General features: G+C 33.9%; 1 long non-coding RNA gene across 1 annotated transcript; it reads right to left on the bottom strand.

Moving 5' to 3' along the window:
- Positions 1–4,690: 4,690 nt before the first annotated feature.
- On the bottom strand, positions 4,691–6,660 carry LOC112032978 (uncharacterized). Its single transcript, XR_010627166.1, has 3 exons — positions 5,943–6,660; positions 5,794–5,833; positions 4,691–5,118 (listed from the first exon to the last, which is right to left on the bottom strand). It is a non-coding gene; the product is annotated as an uncharacterized LOC112032978 (long non-coding RNA).
- Positions 6,661–13,913: the final 7,253 nt, after the last annotated feature.

Here is a 13,913-nt window from a genome sequence, read left to right as displayed (position 1 = left end):
CTCTCTTTTCTATGTTTAATGGAAGGGTGAAAGTAGAAAATTTATTGAAAATGGGAAATGACATTAATTTAAGATCTTCAAAGAGTCTGGAAGAATTAAAAAGTCGACCGAAACCTTTTCTTCTTTGCTTCTAGACGCATGTTTTGAAACTCCCTCACGCAGCTTTCATCTTCTTCTGATATCCTTAGCATCCGACCCACTGGTTTCTGCCGAATTTATGCTAAATTCCATTAACATATTCATATATAATCACAATATGCGCAACCAAACAAGACATGAAAAATGTTAAAACTATTTCAAATTTAAAAAAAAAAAAAAAAAAAAAAAAACTCATAAACTGGGGCGGTGTTGTAATGAAAGTGATTGGTATAATTTCAATAATATAAAAAATAATATTTAATTATTTTTATTATTTAATTTGTAAAGATTATATAGTAAAATTTATTGTATGTATCTCTAACACCACTCAACAATATATATGAGAGAGAGAGAGAGATAAAAAAAAGTAGTATATAGAAGTATTGCTTTCTCGTCTCCAAGAGAAACATTTTGGATATCATGAACTTGAATAAGAATGGAGCTACTGTTTGGAGGCTGTGAGATAGAAACCATGACAGAGGTGGTGGAGTTTGCATGTCCTAATGGTCGTTGAAGAGTTTTAGTAGATGGAATCCATGAGTTCAGAGTCATCATGGAAAAGCCATGGTTACACACGGCATCCTTTAGATTGAATGTTGTGATGCACTCCCCTAATGGCAAGTGCAACAAATCACAACTACCCATTTTGTTTTTTTCCTCTCCTATTTTGTGTTCTTCATTAGTTGCTTCCAAATGCTAGCTCTGGATTTGCAACACCACGTACAACACTATTTTAGTTTTGGCTGTTTGGGAGAGGAGAGATATCAATATATAGGAGAGATACCAAAAGAGAGAGAGAGAGGGAGGTTATAATTAAAATAAATAAAAACCATTAATGATACAAAAGAGAGGTTATAATTAAAGGTATCCACGTGCTTGATGAACTTTTGGTGAACCGTGCACAACTAATCATGAACCACTTTGAGAAAAATGGGCAGCTCAAGTGGCAAAAAAATGCATCCGATGCTCAAAATTTTTGTTGAGACTAGGTTTATGATATATGAGTTGTACTTGCATGTAGTTGCTATGTTTCCCTGATTCTTGTGTTTGCCTTTTGAAGTTATTTTTGCTTCCCTCCCTTTTCTATGTTTAATGGAAGGGTGAAAGTAGAAAATTTATTGAAAATGGGAAATGACATTTATTTAAGATCTTCAAAGAGGCTTGAAGAATGAAAAAGCCGACCGAAACCTTTCTTCTTTACTTCTAGATGCATGTTTTGAAACTCCCTCACGTAGGTTTCATCTCCTTCTGATATCCTTAGCATCCGACCCACTTGTTTCTGTCGAATTTATGCTAAATTCCATTAACGTATTCATATATAATCACAATATGCACAACCAAACAAGACATGAAAAATGTTAAAACTATTACAAATTTATAAAATACAAAAAAATAAAAAAATAAAAACTCATACACTGGGGCGATGTTGTAATGAAAGTGATTGGTATAATTTCGATAATATAAAAAATAATATTTAATTATTTTTATTATTTAATTTGTAAAGATTATATAGTAAAATTTATTGTATGTATCTCTAACACCACTCAACAATATATATGAGAGAGAGAGAGAGATAAAAAAAAGTAGTATATAGAAGTATTGCTTTCTCGTCTCCAAGAGAAACATTTTGGATATCATGAACTTAAATAAGAATAGAGCTATTGTTTGGAGGGTGTGAGATAGAAACCATGACAGAGGTGGTGGAGTTTGCAAGTCGCAGTGGTCGTTGAAGAGTTTTAGTAGATGGAATCCATGAGTTCAGAGTCATCATGAATAAGCCATGCACAACTAATCATGAACCACTTTGAGAAAAATGGGCAGCTCAAGTGGCAAAAAGATGCATCCGATGCTCAAAATTTTTGTTGAGACTAGGTTTATGATATATGAGTTGTACTTGCATGTAGTTGCTATGTTTCCCTGATTCTTGTGTTTGCCTTTTGAAGTTATTTTTGCTTCCCTCTCTTTTCTATGTTTAATGGAAGGGTGAAAGTAGAAAATTTATTGAAAATGGGAAATGACATTAATTTAAGATCTTCAAAGAGTCTGGAAGAATGAAAAAGTCGACCGAAACCTTTTCTTCTTTGCTTCTAGACGCATGTTTTGAAACTCCCTCACGCAGCTTTCATCTTCTTCTGATATCCTTAGATTCCGAGCCACTGGTTTCTGCCGAATTTATGCTAAATTCCATTAACATATTCATATATAATCACAACATGCGCAACCAAACAAGACATGAAAAATGTTAAAACTATTACAAATTTAAAAAAAAAAAAAAAAAAACTCATAGATTGGGGCGGTGTTGTAATGAAAGTGATTGGTATAATTTCAATAATATGAAAAATAATATTAATTTATTTTTATTATTTAGTTTTTAAAGATTGTATAGTAAAATTTATTGTATGTATCTCTAACACCACTCAACAATATATATGAGAGAGAGAGAGAGAGAGAGAGAGAGAGAGAGAGAAAGTAGTATATACAAGTATAGCTTTCTCGTCTCCAAGAGAAAGATTTTGGATATCATGAACCCGCATAAGAATAGAGCTATTGTTTGGAGGCTGTGAGATAGAAACCATGACAGAGGTGGTGGAGTTTTGCAAGTCGTAATGGTCGTTGAAGAGTTTTAGTAGATGGAATCCATGAGTTTGGAGCCATCATGAAAAAGCCATGGTTGCTCACGGCATCCTCTAGATTGAATGTTGTGATGCACTCCCCTAATGGCAAGTGCAACAAATGACAACTACCCATTTTGTTTTTTTCCTCTCCTATTTTGTGTTCTTAATTAGTTGCTTCAAATGCTAGCTCTGGATTTGCAATACCACGTATAACACTATTTTAGTTTTGGCTGTTTGGGGGAGGAGAGATATCAATATATAGGAGAGATACCAAAAGAGAGAGAGAGAGAGAGAGGTTATAATTAAAATAAATAAAAACCATTAATGATACAAACGAAAGGTTATAATTAAAGGCATCCACATGCTTGATGAACTTTTGGTGAACCGTGCACAACAAATCATGAACCAGTTTGAGAAAAATAGGCAGCTCAAGTGGCAAAAAGATGCATCCGATGCTCAGAATTTTTGTTAAGACTGGGTTTATGATATATGAGTTGTACCTGTATGTAGTTGCTATGTTTGCCAGATTTTTGTTTTTGCCTTTTGTAGTTATTTTTGCTTCTCTCTCTTTTTTGTGTTTAATAGAAGGGTGAAAGTAGAAAATTTATTGAAAATGGGAAATGACATTTATTTAAGATCTTGAAAGAGTCTGGAAGAATGAAAAAGTCAACCGAAACCTTTCTTCTTTGCTTCTAGATGCATGTTTTGAAACTCCCTCACGTAGCTTTGAACTCCTTCTGATATTCTTAGCATCCGACCCACTTGTTTCTGCTGAATTTATGCTAAATTCCATTAACATATTCATATATAATCACAATATGCACAACCAATCTAGACATGAAAAATGTTAAAACTATTACAAATTTCAAAAAAAAGAAAAAAACTCATAGATTGGGGTGTTGTAATGAAAGTGATTGGTATAATTTCAATAATATAAAAAATAGTATTAAATTATTTTTATTATTTAATTTGTAAAGATTATATAGTAAAATTTATTGTATGTATCTCTAACACCACTCAACAATATATATGAGAGAGTGAGAGAGAGAGAAAAAAAAAGTAGCATATACAGGTATAGCTTTCTCGTCTCCAACAGAAACATTTTGGATATCATGAACTTGAATAAGAATAGAGCTATTGTTTGGAGGGTGTGAGATAGAAACCATGACAGAGGTGGCGGAGTTTGCAAGTCGTAATGGTCGTTGAAGAGTTTTAGTAGATGGAATCCATGAGTTTGGAGCGATCATGAAAAAGCCATGGTTGCACACGGCATCCTCTAGATTGAATGTTCTGATGCACTCCCCTAATGGCAAGTGCAACAAATGACAACTACCCATTTTGTTTTTTTCCTCTCTTATTTTGTGTTCTTAATTAGTTGCTTCCAAATGCTAGCTCTAGATTTGCAACACCACGTACAACACTATTTTAGTTTTGGTTGTTTGGGGGAGGAGAGATATCAATATATAGGAGAGATACCAAAAGAGAGAGAGAGAGAGAGAGAGAGGTTATAATTAAAATAAATAAAAACCATTAATGATACAAAAGAGATGTTATAATTAAAGGCATCCACGTGCTTGATGAACTTTTGGTGAACCGTGCACAACAAATCATGAACCACTTTGAGAAAAATGGGCAGCTCAAGTGGCAAAAAGATGCATCTGATGCTCAAAATTTTTGTTGAGACTGGGTTTATGATATATGAGTTGTACTTGTATGTAGTTGTTATGTTTGCCTGATTCTTGTTTTTGCCTTTTGTAGTTATTTTTGCTTCCTTCTCTTTTCTATGTTTAATGGAAGGGTGAAAGTAGAAAATTTATTGAAAATGGGAAATGACATTTATTTAAGATCTTCAAAGAGGCTTGAAGAATGAAAATGTCGACCAAATTCTTTTTTTGGGTAACTCTATGAGTTCATTTATGATGAGAGGACATTAATAAGTAGAAGCTAAGCATGGACAAAATGGATAATGAGGTAAACTATCAGTACCTTGAGCTGCAGATATCACGGGCAGCCTCGAAGAGCTTCTCACTAAAGTGTGCCTCACGTCGGGAGCATTCAAATTCTGCTTGCTTAAAAGATTTCCACACCTCCACTAAGTCTGCAACAGTGTCTTCGAGAAGGAAATCAGACTGGACTCCTTGTTCATTGATAAGAGCTTCAAATCCTTTAAATATGATTTTTGACTTGTGAGTGGAAGGGTCATCACCAGTATTAGCACCTTGCGATTGAGGTTGATGGGTCTTAGTTGTTTACTTCTTCTTCTTCAGAGTTTTGGCTGGCTGTTTGGTAGCATTAGCTTCGGCTAATGCCACAGGAATACGATTCTTGCTCTCATTCTTCTTAAGTTCAACTTCTTCCTCTGAATCTAATGCATAATCAGAATCACGTTTTTTCGTCAATGGGGGATATTGTTATCTATAAACAGTAGATTAACTCAACTAACAAAAGTGCGTTCTTTAGACTAAATCTAGTTAAAAACCCTGACATTTATGTGAATGCACTTATAACTTTTTGTTTTGTTTACTTTGTTACCTTTTAAACTTTTAATACAAACATTCACATTATTTTTAGATTTTGATTTTGTTAAACCAGTTTTGTAGAAGTTGGGCCACCAAAAAATATTTCCATATTAGTAAGAAATTTTACTTCATAATGGAAAGATTAACTTGGTCTTTCATAACAAGTAATGACATCCTTAATTAGTACAAACAAAAGCACAATATAGCTCATAAACACAATTAATAGTATCACAAGCTATCTACAAGCACCCAATCCTCCAAAAAAAAAAAAACAATTGACTACTTAAATACAAGCACAAGCGTAGGGAATATGCTTCTTAGAAACTAAAACTATATAGAACATGTGTTATTGGCATAAAAATCATAAATCAATAAAATAGTTTACGTTTCATATTACCAAATAAAATTTTTGATTTAATTATTAGAAGGCGCAATACAATAATTAAAAAATGAAAATAATTTTTTTTGATATAAACAATTATATATTTTTATTTTTATTAAATAATAATATATCAACTTACTTGTAAGTATATCTTTCCCAAACCTTCCATTCCAAATTTCCTGCAAAAGATCTCACTGATTAGAACAAACAAATAGACGAAAAAAAAGAATGTAGATTTAAATAAATGACTTAAAGGAAAAGATGAACATCAATGTCATGAAAAAATACCATTTTGGCAATAGTGTCATTTTCTACGTCTTCTTCTCATGTATTTTTAGCATGGTTTTGAAACTCGGACTGGACCGTACGGTCTAACCGGAAAAACAGCGAACCTCTGAGTTTTGTGATTTTTTTAACTTCAAAAGCCATTTTATGGAAAAAAAAAAAAGTAAAAATCTGTGCGAACCGTGGTCGGACCGGACGATTCTGAGAACCATGACCGGTTTTTGAAGTTCGAACGGTTCCCTTTTTTCGGCAAAGTTTTGGCCCACACTTCAGCAGTTTTTTGGGTTTTTTAAGATCTGGAACCAAATGAAAGGGAGAAAAATAAAAATAAAAAAATAGAGAAGAAGAAGAAGAAGAAGAAGAAGAAGAAGAAGCAGAGGAAGAAGATGACAACGAAGAAGAAGGAGAAAAGCAAAAATGAAGAAATCAACCCTCACAAGTCACAGCAAGCAACCTTCATCATGTGAACCCAAGCATGTGACTAACTTCCAGATGACTAACCCAAGCATTTTACTCTTCTTCTTTGCTTCGTCCTCACCTCCAGATGCTAACTTCTCTTTTGGTTTTTTTTTTTTTTGGCTTTCTTTTGTACTTGTTATTAAGTATTCAAGCCATTGAGATACTCCAAGAGCCAGTACTTTCTTTTGTACTGATTTTTAGTTTTATGAACCCAAGCATGTGACTACATTGGAAATGACAAAGGATGGTGGAAAATTGAACAGTTGGAGTTGGAAGTGTCAGAATATTTACAACCACATACCGTAAAATATAGCCAAGTAAAATATGTAGGCTTGAGTAGGCTTTGAAGATGATTGATAGCTTGCTTTCTGTCAACCACTTTTTTTAAATTTCGTTGGGCTCCTTTAATCAATTTTGTAAAGCTTTAAGTCTTTATCTGGCCACTCCTCCAGCTTTTGTTTATTTTTTTATTTTAAAAATTTTCTTAAAGAGTTGAATATTCAAATGGGCTTCGGCATAAAACACAGCGAAGGAAAACAAAAGTAAATGAGCAGCTAAGGTACACTAGGTATGTTAAATGAAGACAAGTAGAGTAGGTGGGAGTGGCATAATGAGATACAATAAAATGAAGGTATACAAGGATGCAATGAATTTTATAATAATTAGAATCAAGCACATACATTGTATTTCAAAAGTTTTTCTATTTTTTTGATAAATATTAATAATTTACATCTATTATCATTTTAAAATTTTTTTTAAATAAATAAAAATATTAAAACTTTAACATAGATAATAAAAATCAATTTAAAGAAGAGGATTCTTTTATATAGTATAGATAATAATAATAAAATACAAATGTTGTAATTCATTTCTTAAATAATGGATAATAGTTTAGAAATTATTTTTTAAAATTTGTTATGAAAAAAAGATTGTTAAAGCAAGTGCCTCTTTGGCATGGGCTTACATGTGTTTTGAATATGATTGGCCAATTTGTGATTATGTTGGGATAGGGTTGGGTCATCATTCATTTCCAACAAGTTACTCTTTCATATTAGAGAAAGCGTGTTGCAGTTGTAAAAGCTTCATAGGCACTAGTAGTTTAGAGAAAGCGTGTGGTGTGCATGCATGACTGAGCAGTATTATCTATGCCTCTATTATCGATTCTGTCATTGTCTCTATGCCTGGTCCCATTAGTAATTTCACTGATTAGACTACTCACCATTCCAAATTCATTTTATGGCTTCAGGTTTGATTTTATTGACAGATTTTTTTTTTTTAAGAGCATTCTCATCAGGTCTTCTATAAAAAATGCATTTTAACACACCAAAAACCTACTTTACTATTTTACCACATCATTTTACAACATCTCATTTATCAGATGTTCTATTTTTCACTTCTATACATTAAAATAATATTTACAACATATTAAAATAAATATTAAACTGCTCTCCAGTTCTCATCATCATCAACAATAACAACGGCACAACCACCACGCCGCAACAACGGCCACCAACAACCACCCCGCAACAACACCGACAGCCACCACCGGCACAAATCCACATCCACCAACACCACCTTATTAAAAAAAAAATCCACAACAACCCAAAAAATAACCACCACAATCAACCCACACCACTACAATTAATCACTCAATATCAGATCAGCCCAAATTGCAGCAAAAAAAAAAAAAAAAAAAAAACCCACAACTAGAGAGATCGGCACGACAAAAAACACAACCAAATCAAACAAACCCACATCCTAAATCAAACAAACCCAAAAGCAAAACCCACCACTGCAAGCTGATTGAGAGAAATCCGATGGTGGGAGGTTCCGATGACGTGGTGGATGGCACGACAAGCTCGGCAGCGTGGCGTGGCGTGGTGATCAGGCCATGGGTTGTTGTGGATGTGGTGGGTCGGGTTCGTGTGGCTGTGTTGGTGGACGACGATCTGAGAGTGTAGGTCGGCGTGTGGCTGTGTTGGTGGACGGCGATCTGAGAGGGTATGTCGGGTTCGTGTGGCATGGCGTGGCTTGATGCTCCTAGGTTTCGTCGGAGAGGGAGGCAGTGACGTGGAGTAGAGAGAGAGAGCAAAGAAATGAAGTGACAGAGAGAGCAGATCCAATTCGGTGAAGGAATGAGGAGACAGAGTGAAGAAAGAGGTGATGAGGAGACAGAGGAAGTGGACCCAACGAGAATAAAAAAGTAATATAAATTAGAGTAAAGGTGTACAGTATGCTCTCAAATTTGAGAGCGTACTGTAGCATGTTGCAAAAAAATGGCACATATAAAACACCTGATGAAACTTATATTTTGGGATTTCATGTGTCAAATGCCAAATATTATAGCATTTAACACATATAACAAACCTAATGAGAATGCTCTAAACGATCTTCTCATTTCACTAGATAAATGAACGGAATCTAAATACAAGGCTTCATGCTCTAGTCTATAGACTCTATTCTTTATAAAGTTTTGATTCAAAGTTTAATTTTTGCTTTTTTTTTTTTTTTTTGGACAGGATTGAGTAGTCACATAATACTTAAAAAGTTATCTTAAATGCTATTAACTTTTTTTTTTAATTGAAAATGCTATTAACTTCAGAGAGGAAGTTTGAACATTTCACTTTCACACCTACCAAGTTAACTACATGGACCATATATCTGTCCTTAAATTTTTTTTTTTTCCACCTTTACACGTTTTGCTTTCTTTTATGTCTTGTCACTTCTCTCCCCTCTTCCTGTTTGTGTTAAAACCTCATTGTCTTGAATGACTACTCAATATTACGTGATAATTTATAGTAAGCAAAACAGAAAAAGAAAAATGAAAAGAAACAATAATTGCAGGATTGAGAGGTGTACTATGCAATACCTTTCAACGGTTGAAATTAAAAAGTTAATTTTTAATATCAACCATTTGATAAGAAAGTTAAAAAAAAATTAAAAGAAATTGAAAATTAAAATTAAAATATAATTAATAATTTTTAGAAAGTAAAAATAATGAGATAGAAATTACACGATGTAATAACTCTTCATCCATATATAATTGTACCCTAAGTCATTCCATACACACCCAACAAAAAAATCCCACAAGATTCTCTCCATATATATATATATATATATATCAATCGGGTCAATCAAAGGGTCATGGGTCTGAGGTGTACTTCACAGAAAAATAAATCAACTTTTTTTTTAGGCTAAAATATAAAATTCACCCTATAAGTTTCATATTTTTTTTTTTCATTTCAGTCCTTTAAATTTTGGTTTTGTTATTTCGGTTCTTTAATTTTCAAATTTTATCAATTCAATCATCTGTTAGGCTTTTGTTAAGTGTTGTCGTTTACTAACTAAAACAATGTCATTTTAGATGATTTAAAAAAAAATATTTCCTAATTTAAAAAAACTAAAAAATGTTAATTACCAAAATAAATAAATAACAACAACTAAGGGCTCTGACGCCATTGAAGGCATAGACAAGATGTTGATAATGGTAGAGCAACCATTAATCCAAAACCAAAGGAAAATGTGAGACCGTAAGGCCTTCAGAGCACGCTTAAGTCCCGCATTTATGCCTATGAGCTCTCAAAGATCAATGGCGAAACCAGAAATTTATCTTTGTTGGGAAAGATTTAAAGATTTGCTTAGTGCTTGTCCACATCATGGCTATGAAACTTGGCATATAATTAGTTTTTTCTATGAAAGTTTAGCTCCAAAGATGCGCCAATTTGTAGAGATGATGTGCAATGGAGAGTTATTGAATAAAGATCCTAATGAGACTTTTGATTATTTTGATCTCTTAGCTGAGAATGTCCAATCTTGGAATACCACTAATACCTCAGATAGGTCTAGAGCATTCACCAACCCCTTTGGAGGTGGTAAGTACCAATTTAGGGAAGATGATAACCTTAGTGCTAGGGTGGCTAGTCTAATTAGGAAGCTTGAAGCCATGGAAGGAAGGTCAATGGAATCAATACTATACCTAAAATTAATGAGATTTGTAGAATTTGTGAGACCATGGAACACTCTACCAATGAATGCCCTAAAATTCCAGCTTTTAAAGAGGTATTGCATGATCAAGCAAATGCTATGAACATGGTGAAAAAATCATACTCTTCCTCCTATTCCGAGAAATACAATTCAAGGTGGAGGAATCACCTAAATTTTAGTTAGAGGAATGATAATGTGGTTGCACCTCCTACACATGGTTCTTCAAATTATTTTCTCTATAATCTCCCTCCAAAGAAAGTCTTGAGGACACTTTGCAACAACTCATTCAAACTCAATCCACCATTAATAGTCAGAACTGACAAGCCATAAATGACATTAGGACCACTCTCACTAAATTGACCACATCCATGAGCACAATAGAAAAGGGTAAGTTTCCATCTCAACTACAGCCAAACTCCCAAGGTCAATTTTGTGTTGATGATTGTAGTTCCTCTAAAAATAAAGTGAGTCAAGCTAAATCTATAACTACTCTTCATAGTGGAAAAACCAATGAAAAATATATTCCTAAAAGCAATACACAAGATGAATCTTCGAAAATAAAGAGTAGTAATGAGGTCCTTGAGCATAAATCTAATGAAATTGAAAGGTGTCCTATCCCTGTAGGATATATATAGTAGACGTACTTTGTATTTTTCCCTGATAATAGTGAAATTCCTGCAACTCCGTGGACGTGGGCAAATTGCCGAACCACGTAAATAATGTCTTGTGCGTGTGAACCCTGAACAATGAACAATGAATCCCGAACAACGAACAACGAACCCTAAACCCCGAACAACGAACCCTAAACCCCGAACAATGAACAACGAACAACAAAGAACGAACCCCGAACTACGAACCACGAAGAACGAACCCTGAACAACAAACAACGAAGAACGAACCCCAAACTACAAACAACGAAGAACGAACCCCGAACTATGAACAACGAACAACGAACCCCGAACAATGAACAACGAACCCGGACAATGAACCCCAAACTACGAACAACGAACACCGAACCCCGAAGAACAAACCCCGAACTACGAACAACAAACCTCGAAGAACGAACCTCGAACAATGATAATAGGAAAGCAAAAAGAGACAGGCCCAATGTAAAGAAATCCTTACTCGACAATGTCCGACGAGGACAGCTTTTGAATACAATTCTCTTATACTTGGATACAATTTGAGTCCTTCTTACTATAGTGTTATTGATAGAGATTTTTCCAATCCCCCTCCCCTAGAGGATCTCTCCCATTATATATATGCCCATTTTCCTGATCCTAGCCCTCCATTTGTTGATTATGCAGGCTACTACAAGAACGCTTATCCTATTAGACACCTTCTCCAATCTCCAAAGAGTTGCAGCAACTAAGACAACATTGTTCAAGGGTCTTCTTCACATAAATGCGGCCAGGGGTTTGGTGAGTTGTATTAAGTATGGTGGCAGCTACAACGCCTAAACCCTAAATCCTAAAACCCTAAACCCTAAACTCCTTCTCAGTCTCCAGTAAGTTGCGGCAACTAAGCCAGCATTGTTCAGGGGTCTTTTTCACATAAATGCGGCCAAGGGGTTTGATGAGATGCATTAAGTATGGTGGCAGCTATCACGCCTAAACCCTAAACCCTAACCCTCAACCCTAAACCCTAAACCTAAACCCTAAACCCTAAAACCCTAAACCCTAAACCTTAAACCCTAAACCCTAGGAACACAAGAGGAAGTAGATAGCAAGGTACTACTGCCCCTGAGAAGACACAAAGAGAGTATGTGCAAGAGCAAAGAAAGAGAAAGTCGTACAGGAAAGAAAAAGAAGAGATAACAGCCAAGAGGGAGCAACTTAGAGAAAAGGAAGACAACCAAGAGAGAGTTGTGCATGGAGAAGAAAAAAAAATGAAAGAGCAAAGTGTTGTCACATTTGAAAGACATAATTAGTGTTTGTGAGGGAGCAAAGAAAAATAAAAGAGATTTTTCTTTATCCAAGAGACATACACGAGATTTTTCTTTAGCCGAGAGACATACACAAGAATTATTGTAATTCATTTGATCATAGTGAAATTATTCAGAGTTTGTCCTGTGGTTTTTCCTATCTTTAGAAAGGGTTTTCCATGTAAATTTTGTGTTCTTGTGTGTAATTGTTATTTTGGATTGCTTATATTTGTAATAATATTATTTGGGACCCAACAGGCGTTTCAACTTGCATTCATGCCTCGAATGAATATCAAGAAAGACAAAGTAGTTTTCAAGTAGAATGAAGAGAAGTTTTCGAAAGTGCTTGACATCTATGAAAAGAGGCTCGGTTCTTGGCTAGTGATGAATTTTATTTGGCTGATCTTTTCACACTTGCCCAACACTCAGTACTTGGTCAATGACACTAATAGAGAAAACGTTGGGAGATGGTGGGATGAGATATCGAGCCGAGACTCGTGGAAGAAGGTGGTTGATTTGTAGAAGGGTGCTTAGAAAATTTGGTTGGCATTTCTTAAATAAATTGCTTCAGTTCGGAGAATTCATTTTCTCCCCCTTTTTTCCTTAGTTTTTTGGCTGAGTCCAAAGAGATCAATGGCATTTTAATTGAGACAACCGCTGCCTTTCTAGTTCGATTTTTCAATTAATTCTCCAAGTTTGTTCAGCTCCTTGTGAAAGTAACAATAATATTCTCTAATTTCTAAATAAGATGAATATAAAAAATAGATTGACTCTCCTTTTACTCCAAGTGATCCAAAAGTAAAATAGAATTGATGGTGAATATAACCTACTTAGGTGGACTGCACTCTCCCTTGACCTTTCAAGGTCATTCTTTTTTTTTTTTCTTTTTTGCTGAGACGTTGATCTTTCAAGATCTATAGACTATAACGCAGTGCAAGCCTCAACATATCTGTATATATATATATATATATGTATTTAAAGCCAAATCTAAAAGAAAATTCAATTAAATCTCAAATTTGAGTCTAATTTTATGCTATGGGTGTCTCATCCATTTTTTTTTTTTTTAATTTTGGTGCAACTGCTTACTACACTATAAAAATCAAGGAATCTAATTTAAATTTCTTAATTTTTTGTGTTAAATGAGTTATTAAGTGTGAAAATTATAGAATCAAAATTAATAAACCTTAAAAAAAGTCACCATCATTGATTCATTTTTATGGTATTATTATTATATAAATAATGGTTAGACAAACTTAAATTAAGAATTTCATGGATAACAATTTAAATGATTTTTTTTTTCATTTGTTTCAAATAAACTTATATTTATTTTATTAGTAGCTATTTTATATTTTCAAATATACAGACATTATATATATATATACATATATATATATTTTATAAGTATAATTGTGGTAAAATTTTAATATACATTTAGTTATGCTTATTTGTAAATGTATCTCGTGTATATTTACAATGCAAGCTAAACATATTGGAAACTTACCTAACCTATTGACAAATTTATGAGTTCCAAGAAAGCTAAAGCCAAACATGCAGTTTGTGATGGGAACAAAATAGTTAGATAGTGGTTAGTATTCATGTACCATTAG

Source organism: Quercus suber, unplaced genomic scaffold, assembly GCF_002906115.3.
Source record: "Quercus suber isolate HL8 unplaced genomic scaffold, Cork oak 2.0 scaffold_1013, whole genome shotgun sequence".
Classification (NCBI taxonomy): domain Eukaryota; kingdom Viridiplantae; phylum Streptophyta; class Magnoliopsida; order Fagales; family Fagaceae; genus Quercus; species Quercus suber.
This window is presented reverse-complemented; position numbering and strand designations above follow the sequence as displayed.